General features: G+C 39.1%; 1 pseudogene; it reads right to left on the reverse strand.

Annotated features, from left to right (window-relative positions):
- Positions 1 to 5,826: 5,826 nt before the first annotated feature.
- Positions 5,827 to 6,731, reverse strand: LOC101603602 (annotated as a pseudogene).
- Positions 6,732 to 15,999: the final 9,268 nt, after the last annotated feature.

Genomic DNA, 15,999 nt, shown 5'->3' on the forward strand with positions numbered 1-15,999 from the left:
TGTAAACTACTGATACTCTGTGAATTTCAGGAGTTCCTGGGGGGGATCACCTGTGTATGTTCAACTCTTGAAAGTAAAACTATAGCTGGTTCTGTAGACAATTTACAAATGGTCTGAATAGCTCAGCTTATCAGCACATCTCATCTATGTTACCTAGATATGTATATTTATGGACTCTCAGTGGAACATGGGTGTTAAGAGTTATTACAAATAAAACTCTCAGATGATTCTATTGTGAAGTCAATACACATGATTAGATGAAGGGAAATCGCTGCAGTTAGTTTTCCAAGTCAAACATTTTCTTAAAGGGAAGCTTGGATGATTTTTTTTGGTCATTATTTTATGTATATTTTGTATAACTGTTATATTCTGTTGTTTACTGAACTCTTTTAAGTCAAGAGTTTATGTTATCTTGTTTAATCCTTGCCAAAGTATTACTTTGTCTTATAAAAACCAAAGATTAGAGAAATTATATACTTGGTCAGGTAACTTAGTAATTCATAGGGATGAGGCAAGTAGTTTTGCCCAGCCTGGACACCTGTACCATTGCTCACAACTCTCATTTGCTGTCATGTTTGCTTTTAACACACTAAAAGGAGGCAAGTCAGGAGTTTCTCTCCCTAACCTGTGCAGAGGAATGATCTGGAACTCAAACAGGCTATTCTCAGGTAGTTCACCTATATGGACTAAAGAGTCTATCGATGTAAGAAAGTTACTAAGGTTCATTATTAAGGGTGAATATAGGAAGAGCTGACATATAGTTTTATGTTTTTCCACCCACTCCTATCATCTGTTGTCCAGTTCTCTTTGTGTGGCACCGGAGACGGTAGTTATGAAAGTGTTGGAAGCTCATTAAAGCAGTATCTTAAGACGGAACATCTCACAGCTTCAAGGAGACCTAGAGGTCATCTCGGGTCATTTTTTTTCACATTGCAGAGAAAGCTAATGAAGCCCATAGAGGTTAAAGGAGTTGCATGGGTTACGGAGCTCTGGAGTGCTGACCTGACCCCAGCCTGTCCGCTGCTGAAGCCTCTCGTCACCACAACTGCAGTTGCCTTGGTGCAGCAGGAGAGAGCGTGATCTTTGAGCCCGACACCATCAAGGTCCCGCGTCCTTGGATGTGCGTGCAGAAGGGGCTGTGTGCTGGATCACAGTGGACAAGTCTTGGGGGATTCTAAGGAGCGAATTTATTCTACTTGTTAGGAGAAAGTAGCAAGTCTCAGAACAAGTGCCTTACAAGGATGATCTTTTTTGTTCCAGGGTGATATTCTTATAAGGGCTTATAGTGTACGTGTATAGCGATTTCATCGCATTCTACGTTTTGGCATATTTTCCATACTGTCTTTTAAAATATCAGGGATATTTAAGGCTTCTTTTCCTTTTCATTGCCTTATTTGTTTTTATTTAAAAACTTTAAATTTGAGATATAACTTTAATGTCTAAAATTAGACATTTTGACTGACACATATAATGTAATACTCAAATCAGGTTGACATTTGTGTACTTATGTGTTCATAATTGGTGCTGAAAGCATTCAGAATTCTCTTCTTCCAGATTTCCAGAAATATGCTACATTACTTCTCCTCGCCCTTCACCAGAATTTGTGTACGCTGAGGAATGGATGCACCGTACTTGTTAGTCATTCTCCACCTCTGTCTTTTGTTCTCTGCCCAGCTTATGGTAGCCATGTTCCTCTTAACACATGTCAGACCAACTGTTTTAGATTCTACATGGGTAGGATCATGTGGTATGTATCTATCTGTACTTGGCCTATTTCACATACCATAATGACTTCCAGTTTTTATCCGTCTTGCTGCAAATGACAGAATTTAATCTTTTTCTGTTTTTATAGGCATTGACTTCAATCTTAATAATACTTTTGCTAAAGTCTGTAGATTTTGGTAAGTTGTGTCTCCAGTTCCCTTATCTCCAGAATTCCTTTGTTTTCCTCCTTAATTTCTTTTTTGAGCCATTGGATGTTCAGGAATAAGTGTCTCTATTTCTATGTGTTTACATAGTTTCCTGTGTGTTTCTTGTTATTGATTTCTAGCTTGGTTGGACCACGGTAGGCAAAGATAATATGATTTCCATTTTTATAAATATTTTTGTGCCCATCCATCATGTGTTACATTGTGGAGAATGTTCCATAATTGTGCTTTTCCATCATTCTGTGTGATGTAGGTAGGAATGAATGTTTTGCTATTGGATGGAAAATTCTGAAAATGTATGGTAGGTCTAATTGATCTGGGATATAGTTTATCTTCATTGTTTATTAATTTTTCTCTTGATGATCTATCTGTCCATTATTGTTGCAAATTGTTATTTTATTGGACTCTTTCTCTTTAGGTCTATTATATTTGCTGATTTTTGTTGTTGGGAGAAAGAATATTGGATACATATGTTGGGTATTGCATACACACATATTTGATGGAATAATACTCCATTATTACATAGTGGCCTTCTTTGTATCTTTTTATTGCTTGTAGTTTAAAGTCAATCATATGATACAACTATATCTACTTCTTTTTTTTGGATTCAAACTGCATAAAATAAGTTATTCCATCTCTTCACTTTTAGTTTATGCATCTCCAAAGAGTGGAAGTGAAATTTTTTTAAGCAATATATAGTTGACTCATTTTTTTTTCTAATCAGTTACTTTGTCTTTCAACTAAAGAACTGAATCCAGTTATATCCAAGGGTATTATTGAGAGTTAAAGTCTGACTATTTCATCTTCTTACTTATTAAGCTTTTTTGTAATTCTTCCCTTCTTCTCCTATAGTTTTGGTGGTTAGCATGCTTTTCTCTAGCAATCTGTGCTAATCTATTTCTTAATATTTTTTGATTTTCATTTCCCTCCTTGGAGTTAGGGCAGTGGAGACGCAAACAGGCATTTTCTGACTGCTTTCTTCCATGTGTTGTTTTGTACTGTTATGATAAAGCGCGGCCTCTGAGTCACTCTCTTGTTTTTTTTTTTTTTTTCCCCTTTTCCTTTTTACTTCAAAGTTTGGTTCTTGATTAGTTGTTGAAATAGTTGATGCTTCTACTGGGAGATGTTCACTAGAGAGTCCCCCTTAGCACTCTTCTTGTCTATCCTCTGATTATTAGTGATTTTTTTCTCATTAAACAAAAACTTGGAAGTAGTTTCATTGTTTAGTGAGCTCCCACCTACACAGCATGCTCTTTAAGATCACATGGGTTGGTTCAAGCCTGCCTTCCAGCTAGATTGTCTCTTTCCTTATATAAAACCTATGATCAAGCGAAAGAAGCATTCTTGCCACTGTTGAGCAGACTTATATTTCTCATACTTCATTAATGTCCTAAGACTGTTCCTAGTTGAATGTTCATTTCCCTACCAGATGGCCCTAACCCCTTTATTCATCCTTTAACATCCACATCACAAGCCAATGCCTGCTCAACCCCTGCTTTCTAGCTGGGAGTGGTTGCTCTGAAATCATTTGTTTCAGTAGAAAATCTAGTGGCTCTAAATGACAGGTTGGGATGGGCTTATCTGTCTTACCTCACACACAAATGGCTGGAGTGTCTAGTGCCTGGGGAGACACTTCCCACGAGGATATGAGAATCTGATATTCTCTCTGGTTTTGGTCCCGAGAGGTTGATTTCATGTTATAAATCTGCTAAGTCAGTATTTTATCCTCATGAGTAGCTTTTCTTTGAGGAAGAATTTCTTGGAGCTAACTATAATTAAATCAATTAATCACTTCTCTCTATAGCAGAGACTATTTCTAAAATTCCATGTAATTTTTAATTTAATGAAACAATTTAAGCTAAAAATAATTTTCTGTACAAATTTTATACCAAAGATTAAATTCTTCCCTTAGCACAATATTTGACATTAAAATTTGCCATATGGGCACTTTCCTTTTGAGTCTCTTCCCCATGAATACAGCAAAGCATTAGTTTCCTGGGGTAAAAACTTTTTTTTTGAGAAATTTTTGTCATTTCCTATAATTTTTAGTAACCAATAAATAACCGATTCATAACGTTAACTCAGTTTTATTTTGCAGTGAGTTTTTCTGCTGAAAAGAGTAATTGTGCTCTCATTGCCTATCAGGTCACCACTTATTATTTAATGTGTGACATGAAGAGCAAAGAGGCTCTGTCATTCACAGATGCAGACTCAGGGGGAGTTTGCGGACTGTTGCAGTTACTTTCTTGCTGGGACAAAACACTCAAGCAAAAGCAGCTCATGGCTGACAAGGGTTTATTTCCGCTGACAGTTTTGACAGGAAGCTTCATCACGACAGGAGACGCACTAAGGAGACAGCCCGGGAAGGGAGCGCGCAGAGGGAGCTAGTCAGGCCAGCGAACAGGGCCTGTAACACCCCAAGTTGTGCCCCAAACACCACACCTCCTATAACAACCCTTCACCTTTTAGAATCCCAGTAGCTTGGGATTAAGTAAGAGTCCTTATTTATTTATTTATTTTTTTGTAATGGAAAGATGTCAAGCATTGTATTTTGCATTCAGCAAACAGTTTTATCAAATAGTCTTTAATTTCACAGACGACAATATGAAACAAGCACAACAGTTTTGCAGTACAGGTTCCACGTGTATACAAATTAGAAAGCAGAGTTTAACACTTGTGTAACTGACATTTTGAACTTTAGATAATTTCCATATAAAACTTACAATTGCAAATATTAGCCAATCGGATAACTTTCTGATAATATGAAAAGATGAGATGCAGACTTTTACTAAACAAAGTACATAAAATATTTAAAATAATCATTAAAACTCAATATCAGAATTTATAAAGATTAGCTATAAAAATATATTGGCAAGTCACTCTCCTTATAAAGGTACCATTCGCTACATTACAAAACAGTCTCTAGCATAAAACTCCCTCAACTAACTGCTTTATCTCAGAACCTGACAGCCCTTAGTTGAAGTTGATTGTAAAATTCTCTTGGAAAGCTTTGGTATGCATTTTCTGAAGGTTTTATAAAAAAATATTTTCAGAACTCTTGTAAACACTTTATTCTATTAAAGCACAAAAGTAATAGGTATTCTGCAGCATGTAGTATATAGAATCAAAAAAACAAATTAGTATGTATTTGTAAAAACCACCTTTACCAGAGTAGGAAAAAAAAAAAAAAAAGCAAACAACCAAAGAAACAAACAAACAAAAAAACCCCAAAGTATTTAAAAGCATCAAACTTTAAAACAGTTCTTTTTCCATTTTTCTGATAAAAACATCTACAAAATCAACCCAGTTCATTCATGTACCTTGCAAGCCTTTTAGGAAAAGACCCATTCTTAAAAAAAAATCCTCTCAAGTTCAACAAACTTCCTTTAAAAATCTTATCTAAAAAACTTCATAATACAACAGGTATACACAATCAGACCACATAATTTATATACTTAGTAATGTATTAAGTTGTCTTTTACATTTAAAATTTGGAATTTATTGATAGAAATAAAATACACATACAACTGAAAAAGGCGAATTCCAAGATACAGCAAGAAATGCAAACTTACAGGGTAAATTGACTTACAACTTTAATTTACTAAACTTCACCTTATATACCATTTTTGGATTGGCTTGGAAAACTTGAATTGCTGAAGCTCACTTCCTGCTTCTTGTTTATAAAGCCCCCAGTCCTGCCAGTAGCTTCCTGAGGCCATCTGCCTCTTCATCCTGTGACCAGGACTCTTGCATAAAGACTTGATTTACCTTTGCATTGCAAAAGTCTAAATAAAAATGAACTTCACTTTTATAAAACTTTATGAAACTCCACTGAAAAGAAATCCATCTAATTTTGGGGCCAGTCCACAAAAATATTTCCTTTTTTTAAAAAAAAAAATCAAATACTTCTATGAGAATAAAGATCCTTCTAAGCTTTTAACTCTTCTATGGGAGTTTTATTTTGATTTTCCAGGACTGCAACTCAATTTTCCAGGCATTTGACATACTCTTTCTTCCTTTTTCAACATTCTCAAGCAGCTTCTCTGTTTTTCATCAATCTTTTTTCTCTTTTCAATTGGGGGTCATCTGTCTTAGTTGCCTGAGAGGTAAGAGTGACAGGCGACGTCATCACCACAGCTTGTGGCAGCGAAGTGGCCGATGGTGTGGCATGGATCTGGTGTGTCTGCACATCTCCTGGTGCAGTTTGCACAACCACCTGGTTGCTGTGCACAAGTATTTGCTGTCCGTCAGAGGTCTGTGCATACTGGAGAATCGTACCTTGCTGAGGATTGCCTGGATTTGTCATGGTTAAGGTCTGTAGTCCCTGTTCTCCCTCTGTGCCTGGACTGGCCAGCTGCAAGGCTCCATTTGGGGCAATGGCAATGTACTGTCCACTGCTGGTCTGATAGATGGGAGTTGGAACAGACATAGAAGTAAGAGCAGAAACTCCAGGATTTTCTCATCTCCTTTTCTGCTTCGTGTTTCTTCAGAAGACAGGTCTTTCAAATTTTTTCTATAAGAAGGGCATCGTTCTAGGATCCCGTGAGCTTTCTGTGAGGAGCCTATGCTGTCAGGTGAATCCTGAGACTCCTCACTTGCTGATAAAGATGAAATCTGTTGGGCAATATGAGAAATATGAGCTCCCTGAACTGCTGAACCAGGCTGAGGTGCAGTCTCAGAAGTATGACTATTGTGGAATCTTCCATAATGAACTGTCACAGTTGCCTGGCCACCACCTGGGGCAGGAATGGTCCACTCCCCCTTCCAGGTGGATCTGAATTCACTTCCCAGCCCCCCTCTCATGGCCAGGGCCACGCCTCTCTCGGGGTTGCGCAGGGACACGCAGGGTCACTTGAGAGCTGGCTGTCCCGGCTGCCAGTGGCGGTGTGACTGACGCCACTAGATATGAGTCTTAATCACAAACTAATGAGACTAGGGGGACAGTTCACATTCAAACAACCACGTGGACTAACAGACTGAAATACTCTCTACTGGTAGATTCATGGCAAGTATTTTAATCCTACAAATCCTACAGGAATTACCAACCAAGGAAAATACCCTTTCTCAGTAGTAATAGTTGCTTCACTCGCTGATGCATACTGATTTCTGAGTCATCCCTGGCTCAGGATAGACTTGCTGATCTTCCAATCCAAGCCATGACATCCCAGTTTGTCTTCAACCTCTTCCTGCATGCCTTGTCAGCACTGAGACTCACTAGTACTTTGTGTGGTCTTATTTTTTTTCTGTACGTTCCTCTTTCAATCCTATTCTTCACTCTCACCCTTGCCAGCTCTATACCAAATACACTTATTCGGGCTGTAGAGATGGTTTAGCGGTTAAGCGCTTACATGTGAAGCCTAAGGACCCTGGTTCGAGGCTCGGTTCCCCAGGACCCACATTAGCCAGATGCACAAGGGGGCGCACGCGTCTGGAGTTCGTTTGCAGAGGCTGGAAGCCCTGGCGCGCCCATTCTCTCTCTCTTCCTCTATCTGTCTTTCTCTCTGTGTCTGTCGCTCTCAAATAAATAAATAAAAATAAAAACAAAAAATTTAAAAAAATACAAAAAATACACTTATTTACCCTGCTGGTTCCTTTTGTTGTTTTCACACATTCCTGGTAATATATCTTCATAACATTTGTACTCTAATTTTGGCTACATGGTTTCGAAATTACTATAATGTACTTGGTTCACAGTTCCTGTTTTCTGATGATGGAAGGTATCTATATCATGCAGTGGTTAAAGTCAGATGGGCTGTTGCTTGATATTTTCTTAGTATGTACAACAACTTCTAGCTTGAACAATTTCCTTAATCTTTGTGCTTGAGTTTCTTCATATGGGCCCAAGGAACAACTACGTGGTACAAAAACAGCACTTACCTCATAGGGTTTTTTCTTTTAATAAAGAGCAAATAAATTATTAAACATAGAGTGCCAAGAACAGCCTGTGTCACACAACAAGAGCCACCTGGAAATTAGTGATTATATTGTTTTTTTTTTTTTTTCTTTTTTGTATGCTCTGTGTTTTTAAGATCAAACTGTGGTGCTGTTAAAACACAGGTAATTCCCTGTTTGGAATGTTGCCTGGATTCCACAATGTGCACCTCCTGCGCTTGTCAGAGGCTTTAATCAGGAACGCCTGCCTGGATGGTTGTGAAATACGTGCTACTTCAAATCATGCTGTAGAGAGTGTTCTCTTAAGAATAAGGTTTTCTTTCTCATAGTATGGGACCATTTAACCTCCCCAAATTTCACTTGAATGAGGGTAATTGTAGATCCATGGACATGTTAAATCTCCACTGCTGTTTAGCTCCACAGCCTCTTGTAAGATAGATACCTAATGTCACTTTCCTTGACCTTCCACCATTTCGGAGTCTTCAGGGACATCGTACATGTATCTGTGATGTGAGGGTATTCTCATACCTCCTGGTATAGTTGCTTTCTTCACTACCTCTTCCAGCTCCATCCAGGGAGCTTTCTAGCCCTGAGGTATACTCAACTGGATCCTGCCTTAGCTCTGCTTTTCCTTGCTGCCTGGGCGCCATCGCTATTCTTCCAACCTCCATAACATTTGCACATCTGTATTCCGTCACTTCTTTGGATAGTTGATGGCATGGATGTGTGAACATTGTTAAGTTCCCTGGTCCTCTTGACACTCAGAAAGCCAAGAGATTTCCTATGTTTGAACATCGGCAGTGACCAGATTCCCGTCTAGTTTCCCCTGTGCTTAGTTGAGAGAGTAGTAAACACATGCACACGTTTCTCTCAGCGTCTGCGCATGTCTGTGTCCCTGGTCAGGTGTTTGTTTTGTTTTTGAAGCTCAGGTTGACCTTGAACTCTGTGCAATCCTCCTATCTTAGCATCCCAAGTGCTGAGATTAAACACATGTATTCCACACCAGCCTTTTGTGGTGAAGTTTGGTCTGAGAAACAGTTTCTTAGTTTCCCTTTCAACCTCTCAGATGCAGCTATTCCCTTATTGTGTAACTTAAACATGCCAGGTGTCTTTGCATAGCATAGTGATGACAGAAAAAAATTAAAACAAGTAATTTCAAAGTCATTGTGGGTGAGAATTATTGGGCAAACAATATCAGGTGATGTGGCAGATAAAAGAAACAGGTGGTGTGCCAACTAACTGAAGCTTGAGCAATGTTTGCATAAATTCTTTCCCAGAATTCCTCCAGTCCCTTCTTAAAGATCTTCCTATGGGACATAGTTTGCCGATGTGCTGCACATGCCCACAGAGGCCTGCAGGTCTTCGGTAGGACATAGTTTAAAGTTTGCCTCGAGCCTCCAACGCCGGCCACCTCGCCACACTTGGCGCCATTTCCTACTGATTTAGTTGTGTCTTTATGCCTTCCTCATAGTTCCTCACCACATTCCTCTCCCTCTCATTCTTGAAGCTAAATTAACTTGGATTAAATATTTAGTGGGCAGACAAACAACATTCACTTTATGGAATATACCTATATCCATCTGTATTTATACCATCCATACCTACCTCTCGATCACCTATCATACAGCTATCTCTGTCTATCTATCTATGTATCTATGTATATATGTATCTATCTATCTATCATTTATGTATCATCTATCTATCTATGTATCTATGTATCTATGTATCTATCTATCTATCCATATATTAGTCTATCTATCTTCTAAGGACAGTGCAGAGCTTTTCATTCTACCCTGTACCTGTTTTGTGCTAATAGCATAATCATTATGCCATTGTCAATACCAAGAAATTAACAGTGGTTAGAATATTATTGGCTAAACTGCAGATTTTATTTACATTTCAGCACTTCTCTAGTATTGTTCTTCTCTGTTCCAGGATTCGGCCTGGGATGCCCACAGTGCATTGAGTTATCATGGCTTTATAGCCTCCTTGATCTGGGACAATTCCTCAGTTTTTGGTTTTTTTTTTTTTTTGTCTCTCATGGTGTAGACTTTGGAAGATCACAACTCTTCTATATAAGACATCCCTCAATTTTCAGCTCTCTGTTGCTGTCTCACTAATTGGTTAAGATTCCTCATTTTCGACAGGGCTGTCACAGCAGACATGTCCTCTCAGAGCAGGTATGCATGATGGCTTTGTGCCTTGTCACAGGTGAAATTTACCTTTAGCATGCGGCTAATGCGGCATCCATGGGCCCATCCATTATGAAACTACCGTGTTTCTTTTTTGGCTAATATATACCTTGGAGGACATAGTTTGAGAAATTCCCATTGAAGTTTCACTTACTAATTTTAGTATCTTCCAATGTAGCTTAGCTACAAAATTATCACTGCGGTCTTAGGGTGATTTCTAGTTCTAGCATTCCTTTTATAGTTAGCAGTTGGGATTCTTATGTAAAGAACAATCATTTCTTGTCTCATGTTTATTGACATATATTTTATTGTACAGTCTGTAATCCTATTTATTTATTTTAGATATTTATGTTTGCTATAATTGTTCTAACGTTGGTCATGGGACCCTTGAGGTTTATGTTCGTGTTACAGACTTCACTTCAAAGCTCAGCTATGGGATTCTTATTCCAAAGAAGCAGCTGGTGATAAACATTCAGGACGCCCTTCTCCACCAGAGATTTAGGCTTGACCCTGGCTGTGACTAGTATCCAGCAAAAAGACTAATAGAGGGTTGGGTCTGGTGAGGGAGAAGCCATCCCTCTCCAGTCAGAGTTCTAGAAAGGAAGCTTCCCTTGGGTCAGAGTAGGCAAAGGAAGGCTGTGCTTTTCCCCACACAAACACTAATTAGGAGAGCTGTGGGATCTTTGGAAAAGTCACAATTGGAGTGATATCGCAGAGCTTTTGCTAGACTAGTGTTTTGTATCTGAGATGATGCCATTTTCACGTCTTTGATTATGATCTTTCCCATCTTTGCCGAGCAAAGCTGACCGACTCAGTCATTGTGGCACACTGTGACCTTACTCCAGCCTGTTTCCCCTACTCAGTGCTTCGACACCTGCTCGTGACCCCACTTTCTCCTGTCTGTTCTCTGTCCAGACTTTAGTCATGAAACACCTTAGCCTAGGCCCTGGCTATCACTCTGAAGTTGTGGGCACCCCTTATTTAACTCGTTACTCCAGCAAAGCCTTCCCACTGGGTTATTTCTCTCCATCTTGTTTGTCCCTTGGTAATTGTTTTGTCTGCTTCATTCACAGGTGAGATCTTTAACTTTGATCTTTTGCATGAGTATGCTCAGTAGTTTGAATGGATGTCTTCCAGTAAGGTCAGGATTTTATTAAAGTTTCTAATTTAGACCTGCAGCCACCTGGCTGGAGGAGGTGTGACTGTTGGTGGATCCTTGGCTCCAGCCCTGAGGTGTGGGGGTGGATTTGGAAATCCAGTCTAAAGTTATGCAAAGTGCTGGCATTCAGCCTGGAGTTCCTGGATTCTGCTTGCTTATGGTGCTGGTGTGGCTTTTGGGTTTTGGCTTATGGCTTTTCTCTCCCTGCTTGGACATGTAAAAGCCAGCCAGCTTCTTCTCTCACTATGGAACTTCCCCTCTATCTTCAACAAGTCGCTTGTTGATAATTGTGCCTGTTCTGGAAGTTCGTCCCACTACATGAGGTTGACTGCAACAACGTGCATGGTGTTTTTGTTTTAGTTCTCTGGAAGAAAATTGATCTCTACTTAATCATTACCAAGGGAGTTCTACCTATAGTTTTCTATGCTTGGGTCTCCATGGGAAGCTCCATCAATGTCCATAGATAACAGACTAAGGAAAGGAATCAGTGGATTAAAGTGTGTGCCTTGCATGCATGAGGACCAGAGTTTGGATGCATGGGAGCCATGCTGGCCACGGCAGCAGGTACCCACAGTTCCAGTGCTGGGAGACAGAGACAAGGAGATCCTTAGGGTTTGCTGGACAGCTAATCTAGCGCCCTCTAGCTGTGGCTCAGGCAGAGACATTGTATCAAAGCAATTAGGTGGAGCCTGACTGAGGAAGACACCTGCTGTTGAGCTCTGGCCTACACACACATATATCCATGCACAGCCATATGCACATGTACATGCATATACATAGGTGCATGCCCATAAACTCATGCACACTTGCACCTGTAAACAACACAAAGACAACACACTGAAGCCTGGCCATAAGGAAAATATGACACAGCATCTTGACAACGTCATCCGTAGCTGTTACATTGTGAGCCCTGCTCAAGAACTGCTCCTCACAATACTTATTTTGATACGGTTTTATTAACTCACACTAGCAACATTACTGTCTCTCAAAACACAGTCTTCTTCCTCAGGATAACGTTGAGGATTTTGGTTTCAGTGAATCACAAATCAAAGGACCTGTTGGTATTTCTCTGTAATAAACCTTAGGTTTTCCACTTATCTGTTCTTCTAGAAATTTCCTCAAGTATATTTTTTAATTCACTCACTTTTCTCTGCACAGAACACTTTTTCAGATATTCTAAACTTGTTGGAACTATTCTTGGCTATTAGGAATTTAGTGAGAAGCCTTTAAAGAAAATTAACTTGACTTTCTCCTCATCCTCTTGACAGACAAGGACTAGGGGCATGGAATGAGTCCAAGGGAAGGAAATTCACGAGGAAATCGAATTCAGCTTTTGGAGGAGTGTGTTTTACTGCTATCACTCCTCAAGCTTTATTAGGCTTCTGATCAATTTCTAATTAAAAAAAATGCATGAATCCTCATATGACAAGGGGAAAAGGTGATCTCCAAGTAGAGGGAGGAATGTCTCATCTCTGCAGTTCCCACTTGGTTACAACAAATCAAATTTCAAAACACTCAGTAGTAATTTTGCTCTACTCTTTAATAATTTTTTTTTTTTTTTTTTTTTTTTTTTTTTTTTTTTTTTTACTGGACTTAATCGCTCTCAGGTATGAGAAATCCCAAGAGTTCTTTTTCAGGTTTTATTCTACTCATTGCGATCATTTTGGGAAAAGATGCATGCTTCAGATCATTTGATGAAAAGATGACTAATGTTAATTTCATTTCAAACTCTATAAATATAATTTTATGTTACTCACTTGAGATGGATTTATTACTTTCAGATTTCTGCTCTTGTATGGCATCATAAGTAATCTCATATTTCTCAGATAAACCAGTAAAGAATGCATAACTGTGAGACAGTATTGCTCCATAGGAAAATAATTCATTTTGTGTGAAATACTAAACATAAATTTGTTTAACGAAATGCCTTTGGAAGACAGAAAAGGAGGGAGAAAAGGGAATGGTTGGTTAAGAAATAATAATAGGATCAAGTTACTATCAATGAACAGTTAACAGAAATGTCACTTTTTCAGGTAACAAACCTCTGTTTTATATAATTAAGTCCTTTTCCCAAATCAGGTATACATAAATCAACTCTGTCTTTGTTTTGTGTTTCCTCATTTGTATATAAATTATATTTATTTGTAATTCATCCACAGAAGTAAGGGACTGGGAGGGGTCTTAAAAAGAACTTTTCCAACTCCTTGTTTTACATATGAGAAAAGGGAGGAATGAGTCCAGAAGCTTCTCCGCAGTGTTCGATGGCCAATTTTGATTGCTGTTTTGACTTAACTAAGAATCAAGTAAGAATTTCCCTTTACTTTATGGTGTTTCTGTGAGGCGATTTCTAGGAAGAACTAACAAGGGGAAAGAACCACCTCCAAAGTGGGTATTCTTTTTTGGGGGATGTTCCAGGAATACACAGTGCTTTTCTCTTTGCTGGCGAGTACATCTACCCTGTTGATGCCATCCGCTGCTGGCACTGCAGCCAGTTTCTTCAGCCTTCCATTGTGGACTGAACCAGCATTTCTCCAGGAATATCCCACGCCACACTGGGATTGCTGAGGAATCCATTGTTGGGGACTTAGGTTGCTACCAGTTTTTTAATAATTTTTTGTTTTATTTTTATTTATTTATTCGAGAGTGACAGAGAAAGAGGCAGATAGAGGGAGAGAGAGAACAGGTGTGCCAGGGCCTCCATCCACTGCAGACAAACTCCAGATGCGTGCACCCCTTTGTGCATCTGGCTAACGTGGGTCCTGGGGAGTTGAGCCTCAAACTGGGGTCCTTAGGCTTCACAGGCAAGCACTTAACCACTAAGCCATCTCTCCAGCCCTGCTACTGGTTTTTTAGCTTCTCCAGCCTGGAGATAGCTACTGTTGGACTGAGCAGTCTGTATTGAGTAAGCCACTTTAATAAATCCCTTGTTTTATAATGTGTATTTAATAAATACTATATATTTTATTTTTAGTATATTTAAATGTAATATTTTCTTTGTAATATATCACAAATATATATGGTTATAATATATAATATATGTACATATATTCATGTATGTATATAATATAATATATGTACATATATTCTTTCATTCTATTGGTTCTGCTACTCCCAAGTACTGCATCTAGTAATGTCTTTTCAGATACTTCATGGCTCTGCTATTCTCCTAAATAGCATTTGCTTAATTCACATGGCATCATATTTCTTCACCTGACTTTTTTGATGCCCACCCAGATTTTAAATCCATGTTTGACATTCATGAAAAGTGGAAACACCTTCCAGCTCATGAGCACACTCTTCTACAAAGCTTTCTCTCATGTATTAGATAAACAGCCCCAGAATCACCTATTCTGTGATGAGTCATTTCCTCCCCTCCTCCTACAGTGAGGTTCTGAGGACTGGAGGACGGTCAGCTGACTTCTGTTGCACACTGCTCACCATGCACCTGCCCTCCTTTACACTGAGTGATTGAACCTGTGCTTTCCACTTACTGTTCAAGGAAGTGGTGATAGCAAGTGTGGTGATGCAGATGACAATGTGTTGCCAAGTGAAGCATGTTGATGATGGCTGCTTTTCCTCTCATGATTTTCAAAGGAGGATTTAATGAATACAGACAGGGCAGGTTTGGTGAGTGTGTATGAGGAGATGGTTGTGCCCTGTTCCACTGAAACTTTACCTCTCAGTTTGTCACTTGTCACGCAGTGGTGGAGAGGAGTTTGTCAACTGAACTTCCTGGGGCCAGTTTTCTACATCTGAAAGAAGAGAACTTGGATTAGATGAGGACTTTGGCAACTCAGAACTCTTCAAGGACAATGAAGGTACAACAGGGATACGATGTGCTCGCATGTGGAGTAATGGAAAGCATGTGGGTGTGTGCTCTATGTGCATCTTGGTTATGACAAAGGAAAATGAGCAAAATAGCAAAAAGGAAAGAGAAAGAATGAAAAAAAAAATAGTATGAGGAGAAAGAGAAAGAAGTACAGTTATTGTGGAGAGGGAAATAAAGCCTCTGTGTAGACAATTCACCCCAAATCTACCACTGTTCTTCCTGGATTCTGAGATCTGCAAAGTCCTCAGTGATTGTTTGAAGAAGAAGAAGAAGAAAAAAAAAAAAACCCACAAGATGAAAAGTGGGGAATGGTAGAATCAAATTAACACCAACTTTTATAGCCCAATATTATGATTGTCAATGGGCCCATTAACAAGAAAATGATAGCAACTATAAAAATTCTAAATTGCTGTATCAAGTCCCCATGTTCCTTCCCCGAAAGCTGTGGTTACCTGGTGCATCAGAACGTTGCCTGTAAATTAGGAGACTCATTTTACTTCTTCCATCTGCAGAGACTGGTGCTTGAAGAGGCATGTATAGGAGGATTTGACAATTCAAACTCAGCGGCACACAGTTTTGCCATTCTGACCAGAAGTAAAATGCTGCTCCCTGCTATTACAATCAGACCAACACCCTGAGTTTACAGATTAGGTCTGTGTAGCTGTTGTAACCAGAGTGATTTAAGCCACCTCTCACTCCAGCATCTAAAGCCTCCAGGAGCAGGTAAAATCAGCAGCCATTCTGTAGTAGCAGTTAGTGAAGGGGAAGGCATGTCACCTCCACACTAGGTAGATTATCAAGTTCCTCCCACAGAGTTATGCTTTTCCAAGAAATTACAGGACTGGATCATTGCAACATGGCATGATTATTCTTTAGTCTGTATAAACATAGCCTCTAGATTAACATTAAAAATTCTTTGAAGCATTAAAGAAATTAACAGTTGTTGAGACAGTAATGTATGTCCACAATTTTATTCTGACCCTCACTGTATTCTAAAAT

The sequence above is a fragment of the Jaculus jaculus genome, chromosome 10 (genome assembly GCF_020740685.1).
Source record: "Jaculus jaculus isolate mJacJac1 chromosome 10, mJacJac1.mat.Y.cur, whole genome shotgun sequence".
Classification (NCBI taxonomy): domain Eukaryota; kingdom Metazoa; phylum Chordata; class Mammalia; order Rodentia; family Dipodidae; genus Jaculus; species Jaculus jaculus.